The sequence below is a fragment of the Vitis riparia genome, chromosome 3 (genome assembly GCF_004353265.1).
Source record: "Vitis riparia cultivar Riparia Gloire de Montpellier isolate 1030 chromosome 3, EGFV_Vit.rip_1.0, whole genome shotgun sequence".
In the NCBI taxonomy this organism is placed as follows: Eukaryota; Viridiplantae; Streptophyta; class Magnoliopsida; order Vitales; family Vitaceae; genus Vitis; species Vitis riparia.
The window spans coordinates 12,932,400-12,946,392 of record NC_048433.1 but is presented as its reverse complement, the minus strand read 5'-3'; positions in this window follow the sequence as shown (position 1 = coordinate 12,946,392).

The following is a 13,993-nucleotide window of genomic DNA, read 5'->3' as shown; positions in this document are numbered from 1 at the left end:
CCATCTCCTTAGTGTAACATTAAATTTTATTTTGAATTATCTATTAGATGAATGAAATTGAGATCCTGGTTTAAGTCTAGGATTTGTAGGCCTTTACCAATTTGTATGGATTTTTCTTAGGGAAGATAACAATGGTTAAACCTTAGATAACTAAAGGTCAAGAATTACCAAGAATCCCTAGTATCATGGAATGGACAATTGTACTTCCCCTAATTCAAACCAATCTTGGAGGGCATCTCCATTCTCATTAATTATGCAGTTGACCAATCATTCATTCCATTATTAAATTCAATTTCCCATTGTTTCCTTGTAAGCCTTAACCCTAGGTTTTCATGTTTCACCTTAAGATGGCTTTTTAGCCTCTTATAGGGATGTCCTCACATACATAAGCCAAAAAAGAATAAGAAAGAATTATTCTTGATTTCAAAGAAATTAAAAACAATAATTTATTCAATAACAAAAGAAGAAGAAAACAAACTAAGAAAAACCTTCAAGGTCTTATCTCTCCTAATAATCATCAAGTCATCTCCAATCCCCTAAAAAAATCAAGAATTACCCAGAAAACCTAAAAATTGGTGTTTTATAGTTTTCACAAAAAACCTAACACATGGTAGTTCCCACTGGCCACTTATGTTACAAATAATTACCTAAAAATGATTTTTAAAAAATAAAATCATGATTTCTAGTCTTGTGGGTTCCACGTAGGGTGGATAAAGTGTCTAGGATGTAATTCCCAAGGTGGAGGAGGTGCAACATCAAAGTGTCAATTTGTAATTTCAAAATTTCGGTTATTTCAAAATGGATTTCAAAATCATAAGTTTAATTTAGATATCATTTTGAAATGGTCCTTCAACTCCATGTAGTTGTCTTCAAATGGTCATAACTTCTTCGTTTTAGCTCCAATTTATACACCATTTAAAGAGTTGGACTCCTAGTTTCTTGAGCATCGAAATGATATATAGCTTGCCCAAAGACTTTGGGAAATGCTCTAGATTTTAGCTCAAATTCAAAGTAAGTATTGTTATTAGATTTTGAGTTCCAAATTTTCATGTGCACTTGATTGCATTTGCTTCAAACCTCCTTCATATGGTTGTTTCTCTCTATCTCACTCCATAACATCCATTGCTAGTATTTCATACTATGAGTTGCTCATCACACCCTTGCTTGGACTCTTCATGGTTCACAAGTCTCAAGTCTCTTAATTATGCTTGTTTAAGCCTTTCTACTTTCTTGGTTGATAATGACTTTTACACTTATCATTTTTTTCATCTCTTAAACTTGAAATTAGACTCAAAATAGAAGTTAGATCCATAATCAGGGTCTTAGAATCAATTTGAGTTAAGTTAGATGATTTGAGTTTTTTATATTGTATAAATCATATCATATATGTGCTATTATTGGAGTACATATTTTGGCTCGAATCACCTATTCATCCACACCAACCAAAGATAATTCCTATATTCAAGCAAGATGCAAGGAGAAAAAAAGGATGAAGATATGATCATTAATAGAATATGCAAAAAATTTAAAAAGAACATGTCTCTCCTCTAAAAAAATAAAGTTTGTTTCTTCTTCTTGTTTCTTCACTATTCCATATTCTCTAACCCTTCAAGACTTCACACCTTTTAAGATACCATCTTTTCTTCTCAAGAGGCCACTTTTTCTTCTCAAGATGTCAACATTTTCTCCCCAAGACTTTACCTTTTCTTTAAGATGTCACTTTTTGTCTCAAGATGTTGCCTTTTCTTCTCAAGATACCACATTTTCTCCCAACTCAAATAGTAGCAGTCCTATTCTTTGACTTTTGATAATCGTGAGTCTTCTATTCTTCAATGGTGTGATCTCTATCCTTTAATGGTCACAAATCCTTTAACTTTCAATGGCTGCAAGTCCTCTAAATCTCAGTAGTTGTGAGTGTCCTCCATGGCATCTTCCAATTCCTTTTCAATATTATGGTAGCCACTTCCTCTCTATCCGAAGTCTCAATGCTCTCTAATGTATGAGTCTCTAAGAGAAGCCCTCTTATGTGTGTTTTATAGACTCCTCCTCTCCCTAAATCTCTAATGTCACTCCCTAAAGAGATATTGCAATCATGTGTGCATCACCTATAAAAAATTCTTTCCCAAAGAGAGTCCTTCTCTCTCTAAATGTCAATCTCAATCTTAATGTGCCATCCATCCAAAAAGCCCCTTTATGTGGTGTGAATATATTTTTTTTTATCTCTTATCAATATCCAAAACTCCATTTTTCCTAATCCCAAAATCTCCTATGTCATGAGTCTTATTCAAGGACAGTCATTTCCTTTTTAAATTTCTTCATGTCCTGAATATCACAAAGAGACTCCTTAATATCCCACTCTCCAAACCGTGTACACCTACTTTCTAATCTCAATATGGCATAGATCCTCTCTCAAAATCTCCTTATGTTGTGTATACCTTGTCTTCCAAATCTCCTTACCTTATTATTATTATTATTATTTTCTAAAATCCCCTTCTTTCCTTAACAACCTCCTTATGATTGTGTATATCAAAGACTCCTTAATGGCAAAGTCTCCAATGTCATGTACAATCTTACAGAGAGTCATTTCTTCCTAAAAAAAAAAAAAAATGGTAGTCGTATCTCAAAGAAAAATCCTCTTTATCCAAAAATTCTATTCATGTCGTCTACCCAAAGGAAGACTCCTCTCTAATCTAAAAAAAATCTCAATGTTATCCATATCTAAATAAAGTCCTATTTTCTTCCAAAAATATCTCCATGTCTCAATGCCTTCCTTGTTTTCCCAAACAAGCCCCCATGCACATGCCATGCAAGGTGACAATGAAATACTATCCTAAAATACAACTAAGAATTTTCCTAAAATGCATCTAGATGAACTATCCTAAAATTCACCTAGATGAATTAACCTAAAATACACCTAAATGAAATAAACTAAGAATGTATCTAGATGAACTATCCTAAAGTGCACCTAAATTGAATTAACTAAATATGCATCTAGATGAACTATCCTAAAGTACACCTACATGGAATGAATTACAATGCATCTAGATGAACTATCCTAAAATGTAAATAAACTAAAGTACAACTATGAATTTTACTAAAATGCAACAAAATGAATTAGGCTAAGTAAATAAAACCTAAAATGCAACTAAGTAAGCTAGACTAAGAATGTAACTAAGTGAGCTAAACAAAAAGGCAACTAAGTGAGCTGAACTAAAATGCAACTAAGTGATCCAAACCTAAAATGCAACTAAGTAAGCTAAACTAAAATGCAACTAAGTGGGCTAAACCTAAAATGCAACTAAGTGGGCTAAACCTAAACTGTAACTAAGTGAGCTAAACTAAAATGCAACTAAGTGATAAACTAAGTGAGCTAAACCTAAAATGTAACTAAGTGAGCTAAACCTAAAATGCAACTAAGTGAGCTGATTCGCGTAAATTGATCCAGTCGGGTCATTTAATCAAAAACATTTATAAAACCTATGACCTCATACTAGTGTAGCAAAGCTACTATAGTGTAGTGGCTCTAGGGTCGAACTCTGGGATGGGTTTTCATTCTACCAGTGATATACTCATGATTAGAAATTAAATTTAATGATTTCCTTTATCAAAAACTTAAAGCTTAAAAAGAAAATAAAATTTGTTTTGAAAGTATTTGAACCTAAATTAACATAAACTAATTAAAAATGGAAGAAAGGAAGTTTCTCGGAGCTAAGGATTGCTAGGATCAAGTTTAGAATGCAAAGTGGAAAATTCCGGATTTTTCTCCTCGCATTGGGGATTTAACCTATAGTTATTTCCCGAATCGGTATAGGTTTAACAATGAAGATTTAATCCATAAAAATCAATAGAAATGGTAGTTAAGGTCCATTAATGGCTTTAGACACTATATAGGTCTTCACCTTAAACCACTTTCCAATGGCTCGTACATGATAACTAATGGACTAATATGGATCTAGCAATAAGCATCCATAAAGACCTGAAGCTTACCATGTATTAGCCATTCAAAGTGATTCTAAGGGATTTAAAGCAAAACTTTGGATTAAAAAGCCATTTATGAACTTCAACTACCTGAATTTAATGCACGAGCATTTTCCACCTTTGCATCTGGACTTTTCACCTAGCTTCCTTCACTCCAAGAAACCAAGAGTTTAGCCTCTCATCCTCTGAGAAAACATCCTCAGAGGTTGTTTGGCTTCCAAGAAAGAGAAAATAGTAAAGAGAAAATAGAAAATAAGAGTGCTCTGTATATTGCTAAGTGTTAAGCTTAACACTCGGGTTACATGTCTTCAAGAGGTGATTTCCACCCCTTATATAGTTTTTACAAAAGCAAAGCTTTTCATTGGCTTGTTACAAGGAGAAAAAAGGAAATTACATCAAAAATTACTTAAGAAAATATCTAGAGTGGAGTCGGCAAACACAGAGGAGATTTCGCACCACACATGGGGTGTGCGAAATTTTCGCACACCTGAAGGGGGTGTGCGAAATTCGCACACCATTCGCACACCTGAAGGGGGGTGTGCGAAATTTTCGCACACCTGAAGCAGTTTTCTTCCGAAGGTCATAACTTCCTCGTTTCAGCTCCAAATTGTGCACGGTTTGAAGCGTTGGATTCTTGACTTCTTGAGCTTTGAAACGGTATATAGCATGTAGAAAATGGACTTCGGGAAGTGCTCCAAAAGTGCCAAAGAACACTGCAGCTGCTGTCCTCAGATTTCCTCCTTGCTTCTCTTTGCTTTTCTTCTTTGGTTGGCTTGTCTTAATGATCCAAAAAGATGTCAAAACACTAAAACTAGCCACAAATATGATTAGAAGTCATTTCTAGGTCCTTAACATGCCAATTGGAATAAAGGTGAAGAATTACTACACAAAAGTGCTTAAAACATAATGACTTAAAGGTGTAAAATGGCACTTTTGGGTAGTAATCATGAGCTAGACTAAAGTGCCACTAAGTTCACATTTGGAATTCATAAAAACCCCCCTCTATACTGAATCTCCAAAATGAATCAAAAAATAATAAACCAAATGAGTGATAATAGACCACCATGGGATGGATATAAGGCATCAAGAAGTGAAGGAGAACATATAGAAAAACATGTGCTATTAGGACAAAATGGAGGGTCTACAATCATAGCATCTCATTTTCTTGTTTTTGTTATAGTTGTTTTCGATTGTAGACAACGTCCTTTGCTTCCCTAGTGTTTTAGTTGTTTTCAGTTGTAGACTATGTTCCTTCATTCTTGTCTATTCGTTTTAGTTTTTTTTTTTCAATCATGGACATTTTTCTTTAGCTTGACTTTTTATCTTTGTGAGCTTGCATTAGGCCTTTCCTTCTTCTTTACGATTACCAAGGCATTCTCATTCTTTAAGATTGTCATATTATCTTCATCTCAGTCACCTTTTAATGGTTTACCTTCGAGTCTTTATCTAGTGTATCCCCTCTTCATTGAGTTTATTTGGGGTTTTCCTTTTCCTCTCATTTTGGTTGCCTTTGAGTTAGTTTTCTCCTAGAGTCGTGGATTCCGACCTCCCTTTCAATAGATTTTTGACATTTAGAGCCCTTAGTCATGAGTTGTGCATCAAATCATTGTCTTGAATTTATCATCATTTTAATTTTTATTACCACATCCTCCTTTCATTGAGTTTTATTACAACGTCTTTTTTTTTTTTTAGTTTTATGAGGGCATCCCTCTTTTTTCTAAGTATTATTTAATCCATCCCTCATTTCTGTGAGTTGATCACTTTGTTTTAGTCACTCTTTAGTTGTTTCACTCAAAGTCGTGGATTGCAATCTCCTTTAGGCCCACCCTATAGCCTAGAGTCGTTCCTCTCATTCACAGCCTTAAGTTGTTCATTGTATCACAATTCTAAGTTGTTTATTTCATCATAGACTTGAGTCTTCATTGTTTTGATCAACCTTTGAGTGGTTTAACCTAGAGTTTTGAATTGTAATCATTATTTTTAGTTGATTTTGAGGCATTCAAAGCCCATAACCCAGAGTTGGCCATTATATCACCTTCTTGATTTTCTCATTGCATCATAACCTTAAGTTGTTCATTGCATCACATCCCTGAGTTGTTCATAGTATCATAGCTCGAATTTGTTCCTTACATCCCATCCTTGAGTTGTTCATAGTATCACCTCTTGAAGTTGTTCACTACATCTCATTCTTATCATTTTAGCCACCTTTGAGTGACTAGACTTAGCATCATGAACCGAGACATCATTTTTTGTTAGCCTTTGAGTGGTTTGACCTAGAGTTGTGGATCATAATCTCCCATTTTGGCTGATTTTGAGGTGTTTAGAGCCCACAACATTGGTATGCAAAGCTCATAGCTTGGAGCTCTTCATTGCATTCATGATAACCTAGACTTGTTCATTGCTTTCATTATAACCTTGAGCTATTCATTATATCCACAACCTAGAGTTTTTTTATTACATATGCATTCTCATATAACATATCCTCCCTTATTATATGTGATGGACCTTTGAGCTCATTGTGTTATGTGCTAGGACAAAATTTTGGTCTTTCTGTTCTTTGGTATAATCACTTCATTCTACCCAATGCTTACATTTGTTACTCACGTTTTCCCACTCACATTCCTTACACTTGTGATCTTTACCAAAGCGATACATATTTGTAGACCCTTAATTTTTCCTCATAGAACATGTTATTCATCTTACTAGATACCTCTTGCCTTATGCTTTCTTGTAGTACATGCATAAAATCCTCTTTTTACTTATTACTCAACTTTGGAACTAACTCTTAGACTACCTTTCGAGACCTTTTGGAGGGAGTTACTGGATCCATCATGTGACTTTAGTGGCATCCTAGGTTTCCCTAAAGTTTTGGCATGTTTAAAGCTTGTTTAGGACTTTTTCGCACGACTCAAGACCTTTTTTATGGTTAAACTAATTGAAGTAATTGGTCAATCAATTTCTTTGACCTATTGATCGAGTTTTTGTGTTTTTTGGGTATGTTTCAAATCCTTTTAGAGCCTTATTATCATTATTATTATTATTTTGGTGTTTAGGAGTTCCTAAAGGTGTTTTAAACTAGCTTTTATGAGCCTTAGCCATGTTTTAAAGATCATATGGGGTTTAGTTTTAGTTTAAGAAGGTTTTAGAAGTTTTGAGTTTCAGACTAGATGAGGACAAGTGCCCAAATCTTTACCATCCCTTACCCTATAAAAATGGGCCTTGAGAGCTCGGTTTGAGGAGGAATTACTTAGTATTTTAGGAGGGAAAACTATATGAATTTTCAAAGAGAAAGAAAGAAAAAGAGTTCTTGCTTGATTGAAAATGAATTAAAGGGAGATTTGGATAGCTAGAAGGCAAGTGCTTACTTGTGTGGAGGATCATTGGTAAGCACACTATGATTTCACTTCCTTCTTCTCACTCACTATTCTTTTATCACTTTCTATTGATTATTGGGTTGATTTATATATTGGGTGTGGATATTGGAGGCCACACATTAGGTTGTTAGTTATTTGTTCATGATATATGGTTGTTCTTCTTTCTCTCATTCTCTTGATTCTCCTTGATTTCTTGTGGGATTACTTAATCTTTGATTTATCTTGTTGTACAATGGTTTTGATTTTTGGTTTGATTTGATTTTGACCTCTTTTGGTTATTTTTATCCATTTTCAAGCTCATCGATCTCTCATGAGATGAGACGATTAGGACATTGAGTCATCTTTATATGTTAGCAATTTTGTTTCTTTTTATATTTGACCATAGAGTCTTTTTAGATAGTGACTTACTCTTTATTGAAGATCAAGGGTTTCTATTTGTCTAAATAGGAAGCTACAGGTACATCTAAAAAGGTTTGGCTTATGGCATATTAGGCTACTTTGAGGTATAAAAATGTTCAATATCATTTCTAGGCTTAAAATATTTTAAAATGATTTTTCAAAAGAAGCAAGGGCCACTCAAGTGGTTAATCCCACTCAAGCGGTTAGGCATGCTCAAGCGGACTGCTCAAGTGGCATAAGTTTGCTCAAGCAGTCATAATAGTCCTATTGAGTTTAGAAACGGATTTTGCATGAATTTTACTCAAAATCTATTTTGGAAACTTAAGATACCAAAACTCTTTGTGGTATTCACCTATAAATACCTCATAATAACTCCTAGAGGGTCAAAGATCTTAGAGATCAAGACATTCACATTAGTTGAGAAGGTTTCATTGAGGGGATCGTTCTAACAATCCTAGAGAAAAAGCCTAATGTGTCATAACCTTCTCAATCTCTCATTCAAAGATTTGAACTTTGATTATTGGGTTGAAGACCATGGTCTTTTGAGGGTGGCTGAAGGATTTACTAAGGAGTAACAAGAGGTTGTTGTGTTGTGAATGTGAATCAAGTTGTAGCTACTAGAGAGTAAGTCTTTAGGGTAAAAAGGTCAGGTACATTTGTATAATTTGATTTCAAATAGTAGATTTATACCAGCAGTCTTAGACCTCTTGATTTTTTATCTCCACAAGTAGTGTGAGGGTTTTTCATATAAAAATCTTGTGTCTCATTACATATCTTCTATTTATATTTTGATTTATTATATTGATTTGTTGGGTTTTTATTGAGTTTGTTAGGGTAGTTATTTTGGTAGTTATTATTATCCCCAACATTTCTCAGCATATATTTTGGATATTAATAATTATATTATTTTATCCCTAATTAATCACATGATATTTTTAAAAGATAGAAAAATTAGTTTTTATATATCTAAAGATTTTAGGTATAACCTATTAAGTTATTTGGGCCCTGATATCTATTAGGTTAAAAGAATTAGGTATAATATATAAATATTTATTGAAAATTTTTAATAACCCCTCCTCTCCCCCGGTGGGTATTCCCTATTGGACTTTTCAAAGGCTTTGTTAGGATTTGAAATCCTTGTTTTCTTTTGATTTTCTCTTTTGAGGATTCTATTTTCCCCCTTTGTTTTAACGATTTTGAAAGCCTCTTTAATTGATTTTAAAATCAATTTTGAGAGCCACAAAGTGTTTGTTGGTTTGCCGAAGAGATTTTTCTTAGAAAATACCTTTTAAAGTCTATTTTAGCCTCTCTTTTTTTTTAATAGGTTGTAAAATCCTTTTTTAAACCCTCTTTGGTTGAGTTTCAAGCATCTTTTGATGGTTATTTCATGGTTAAGGTTCAAGTCTCTCACCATAGGCTTTGATCCAACTTTTATCGATTTTTGAAAACATGGATTAATCTTGCAAACCTGAATTTAATGGGATAATCTCTAGCCCTTATAAGCTTCCTTTCATGACCATTAGAGGGTTGGGATTTGAATTCAACCATTGAAATTAATTGGGGCTTATGGGAAAACCCACATTCTTTGATTTTAAAAATTCACTGACTCATTGACTTGTTTTTTATCCCTAAAACATTTTTCTAAATTTGGACTTTTTGACTTATTCTAAAATATTTTTGAGGCTTTGGTGATGTTTTAGACTTCTTAAATGTATCAAAGAGTATATATATATATATATATATATATATATATATATTATATATATATATTGGTTAAAAAAGCCTTCTCCAAGCTTGTCAAATAAATTGGCTTTTCCAAGTGTTTAAATTCTACCCTATTTTTTATACCTGAAATGCTTTTGCAAATCAGTCTTAGCTCATGGGTTTTAATTTTTATTTATATTTTTCTTGTATTATAGACTTCTTAAAAAAGGTTTTGGGCTATGGTTTCATTCAAAAATTATTTTCCAAGGTTGAGTAATTTCATTTTCCCTTGTTGTGTTGACTTGAATCTGGTGTAGTAGGTAATTCTTTAAAATCTAGGATAATTTGTTCATGTTTGAGTCTTATAGAAAATTTTCATATATTATCTATACACTTTAAATATGTTGTAGAATTTTTGGTTTCATTTTATCTTGCTTCTATGTTTGTCAAATAATTTCTTCTTTGCATGACTTGTTATGCCCTATTCTTGAGCATTAATATTATTGGTTAAATTTGGCATAATTGATACTTGTTTATGAACTTTTGTCTTTTGGGTTGTATTTTAGTCACTTTGAATATGTTGTAGAATTTTTTTCTTGATTTTATCTCATCTCTAACTTCATTTTTTTTTTTTTTGTAATTTCTTTTATAACTTCTTATATTCAGTCCAACTTTTGTATATCTTATATTAACTTGCTAATTTGACCCCTTTTAACTTGTTTTTATCTCTCTTTGACTCTTTATTTTTATTTTAGACATCTTGAACATGTTAACCAAGCCCTCCCTTACAACATGATCCTCTTTTTACTATTTTATTTGGATTTATTTTGTGATTGCATATTTCAACCCTTTTCTAATCCCTATGCATGATTAGTGTATATTAACTTATTTTGTTCCCAGATTAGTCATCTTCGCTTCTTCATTTGATAGTATATATCTTGTATATATCGAGTGACTCATGTTTTGATATTGCATCTCTTACTTTGCTTGTAAACTAATGCTCTCTTTCTATATAAGCGCGTTAGCCCATTTTAGACATTTTTTAGGTATGCTTCCTTTTTTCTTATTTATTTGATTCCTTTCATCTACATGTAATGCTTTGAGTGCTCTTTATCCCTTGATCTACATCACCATTACCTTGTTGCATATTCTTATTCTTGTCTTAGGTTTCTATTGGTCTATTAGTCAATTGCCTTAGTTCCCTTTACTTGTTTAGTGAAGACCTCTTTAGGGTTTAGAGGGACACCTTTGTTGGGAACCCTAGATTGCTCAATTCCCATGCCTTGGATCATGTAGGGTGCATGAAAATCTTACCTAGGCTCTCTAAATCTATTGTAGCAAATAAACAAGTATTCAAAAACAACAAGAATACTATAAAAAGCATAGATCTAGAGAATAAAGCCACATACCTTTGATCTGAATGTTCTCAGATCAATTTCAATTGATGTAGATAACTTCAAAGTCACAGTAGATCTCGCAAACACCATGATCTTTCCCTCAATGACTCTTCCTTGTGTCTAAGCACTAAGATGGTGGAAATCTCAAGGGTAGAGACTAAGGTTCTCTCTCTAAACTAAAGAGAAGAATGACAAGACTTAGAAACCCTAACCCCTAAGGGGGTATTTATAAACTTCCTACTAGGCTTAAATGACTTAAGCCTATTATGGGCTAAGGTCATTAAATCTAGCTAAAAAAGATTGCTAATTGATTACTTAACCATAAAAGCCCTAATTAATCAATTAGCCCAATCCAAAGATGTCACCCACTTATCCCTGTGTAACCTTATGTAATTACCAAAAGGCCCTTATGCACAAAAGTGAACTAAAAACTCATCCAACACTCATAACCGTGTCATCAAGGAATATGAGCTCAAAGCAAGGACCACTGAGACCCATAGGAGTACTGAATCCTTCATAATCAAATTTTGAAACTGACTTAACATCCCACTACAAAGAGTCAACTAGACTCCAATACCCTACATCGAGACACTAAGTGCTTGAGTCCATGACTACTATCCACTACATGTAGACTCTCCATGAACTGGGGTATCCATAGTCTAACAAGGTAGTTCTATCACCAATCAAGATTTCCTCTCAAATCCTTCACTTACATATCCCACTTATTATGTGATCAAATGACATACTCTAACTTCAAGGAGCATATATCAAATTCCACTAAAGGAATTACTGTGGCCATAGATTTCATGATCATATGTCCTTTGGATCACCCAAGGGGACACATTGCCTCAATCCCATGAGATATCATGGTACCTTTATTGAGAATACTTGTTGCCACCAGCTTCTGTCAACAATAACGCAATCCATAGAGATATATGACCACTTTAGGGTTTCACCCAAAAGTCAAAGCCTCCCATTGATTTTGGCACGGGCTCAATATCCTCTCAAGGTTGAGAGTCCACGCAGTATAGTAGCTTGGTGAATCATGACAATTAATAGCCTTGTGTCATGATTCACCTTAAGTCCTATCCAGTGTGCATCACATACACTAGTGCACTCACCATGAGAAAGCCATCCCAAAGGCCAAGACAAGTCATCCCTCCAATTAGGAGGTGGTGCACATAGTCTCTATTGGATTGCTCAAATCCATGAACCAACTATGGACAACTTATCTACTTACAAGGAACCCATGACTTATATCTTCTGTGCAACTCCTAATGCACCTAAATCATGTACAATGTAAGAGACATGGCATGAATACTCAAATCAATGTAATATACCAAAGGGATAGCAAGAGGATAGTTAAGTTTAACTTTGTTACATCATGTCTTGCTTTTTAGGGCTCAATCCTAACAACCTCTTCAATAAGTAACTTGACCCCTAGACTTATACTTGGTTTTCGTAAACATGTTTTTCCTTTCACAAGGAGTCACTCTTAGGGTTTTAATCCTTACTTTGTTTCCCTTTTTTAAAATAAACAAAAATAAGTGATGACTTCAATTTTTTCAAAAAATCAAATTTTCACAATAAAAAGAAAGTCTTGTCATCGAGTAGGCATGCACGTGAAAAATGCAAGTCCACACTAGCCATCCCTCTAATTAGGAAGTTGTACACTACAACCTTGAATGGATTGCTTAAGCCCACAAAAGCAACTATGAACAAAGCATCTACTTGCAAGGAATCTATGACTTGGATCTTCTGTGCAAATCCTAATGCACCTAAGTCATGTATAATATAAGAAATGTTAGGTCAGAATGCTAATAAAGTATAATGCATAAAATAAAGATAGATAAATTTAAACCTAGAATATCATTATACTAATAATGAATTCCAAACCTATTACATCATGCCATGCTTTTTAAGGGCTATCTTAACAATCTCTCGCTAGCCCTCAAAGCATTATACTATCTATGCATATTAGATACTCATATGAAACCTATGCTATCCTTATGACCAATAAAGACACCCCTTGTCAATTTCATGGTTAAGGGATCTGCTAGGTTGTCCATAGAAGGTATCTTTTCAACCCTTACATCACATCTTTGAACTATCTCAACACTTTGGGACACAAGTACATAATCTTTGATTCTTCTAAGATACTTGAGTATGTGCTTGAAACTTTCTAGTGTTTTGGACCTATATTTGACTGTACCTACAATAAAGTAAATATTTAATCTAGTACGTAGCATCACATATATAAGGCTACCCATTGCAAAGGCATAGGGTACCAACTCAATGCAATCTTAGCTTTGAAATGTTTTTAACCCCTGAAGTGTTTTTGCAGATCAATCTTAGCATGACAGTTTTAATTATTTTTTATATTTTTTCTGTATTTAAATAATCTTGTAGGATTTTTTTATTTTGGCTCAAAAATCATTTTCTAAGATTGTGAATTAATTTCATCCTTTCATGCTTGTTGTGTTGATATAAACCTGAATCTACAATTTGTTCTTTGAAATCTAGGATAATTGATTTATTTTTAACGTGTTCTAAACATCTTGAACATGCTATAGGATATTTCAAATGAATTAGAACAAAATCTTCATTTTTCATCAAGCATGATATTAAAAAATTCATAATACAATTTTTTTTTAAAAAAAATCATTCATGTCATTAAATCAAAATAGTATATTCTATCAATCTCAAATCTTCAAAAATTCTAAAATATGTCAATCTAGATATTCTTGTACAAGATCTTATGAAATGATATATATTTTCTAAGATATACCAAAAATAATACATATTTTCAATATTATAATATTCAAAATGAGATCTTTTCATATTAAATTGAGATCTTTTCATATTCAAATATGTATCTTGAAGATTCAAAAAAAGAAAAAACAAATATGTTATTGTGTCTAAAAGTAGACGAAATTTTAAAATCTCTCCTTATAAATATAATACTTTCTTTCCATATTATTGATAAATATTATCCATAAAAATGAAAATCACACCATAATAAATGATGTGTTATGAAAACAAAGGGCATAATTGTTAATTATTTTTTAAAATTATTTTATGTTTTTCAGAATGAAAAAATAGGAAAACATTTTTGGTAATAAAAAGTAGAAAACTTTTTTC